The sequence below is a fragment of the Pseudophryne corroboree genome, chromosome 4 (assembly GCF_028390025.1).
Source record: "Pseudophryne corroboree isolate aPseCor3 chromosome 4, aPseCor3.hap2, whole genome shotgun sequence".
NCBI classification, from domain to species: Eukaryota; Metazoa; Chordata; class Amphibia; order Anura; family Myobatrachidae; genus Pseudophryne; species Pseudophryne corroboree.
Window position 1 is genome coordinate 784,677,464 of NC_086447.1, and position 1,087 is coordinate 784,678,550.

Sequence of the window (1,087 nt, forward strand, 5' to 3'; positions counted from 1 at the left end):
TGAAAGTTATTAAAATTTATGTTTATTAATCAAGAGTTAAAAACAAAATACCCCTCTACGATCCAAAGAAAAAATGTAAACATAATAAAGACATGAGAAAATGTAAAAATGTTCTGGTCTGTTAATCACATGAGAAGGATTAGAAAGGCTGCAGACACCTAATAGTCTAACACCCGTTTCTCCTGACCAGTACAGATAATCTGTATTAATGAAACCGACCAAGGAGGTCACTAGCTGTAGAAGGTCAAATAATGTGTCTTAGAGAACCACTGAAATCAGGTTGATTCTAAGCAATTTAATATTCACCTATTATTCCATGTTGCTCAGAATTGGAGATATCTGTATTGATATAACCTGAACGCAGAAAAAAGAAAAGAAAGTTTTGAAAGAACAAATAGTGGTCTGTTGGTGTCCACCCTTCTGAGGAAGGGGAATAGTCCCTACTCTACAACACCAGGTATTCCCAAGGAGTCTCCTCTCAAAGTACTGACCCGGCCCAACGCTGTTTCGCTTCCAAGATCAGACGAGATCGGGCATTAGCAGCGTGGTGTGATAGTAGAGAGGCTATCTACCAATGAGAGTGCACCTATATACAGATGGTAGAGTAAAGATTTAGAAAGATAAGGCCATGTAGATCTACTTTCCACGTTAGGCGGGGTGAGCAAAATGTCACTTAATGGCAAAGTGCACCCTGGATCGTGAATGAGAGTCTACGGAAAAATAGTAAGTGGTGAAAAGAACAAGGATATTGTCACTTTTTAAATTGGACTGGTGGTTATTAACCCTGGTGGGAAACCACGTCACAGAGTATGCAGCGTCAGATAAAATAGTACATGGGGATATACTTCACATATGTGTACATTTTTGTACAAAGCAACAGATCATCACTTTGAAAAAAACCTAAAAAGGTATAGCACACTGTATACAAAGGAAATGAAATAGTATGAATAATGAGTATAGTCTGTAATCTATGGGGTTTATCAGGCTATATTATGCACAGAAAATCCAAAATAATTGGCTTGCGGTGTGAATGGTGTGTCAAGCAAAAAGAAGCACTTATTGACGTGATATTGTTCTGCAATCTGTA

At 37.9% G+C, this 1,087-nt stretch overlaps 1 pseudogene; it reads right to left on the reverse strand.

Annotated features, from left to right (window-relative positions):
* Positions 1 to 442: 442 nt before the first annotated feature.
* Positions 443 to 561, reverse strand: LOC134913149 (5S ribosomal RNA; annotated as a pseudogene).
* Between the last annotated feature and the right edge of the window lie 526 nt (positions 562 to 1,087).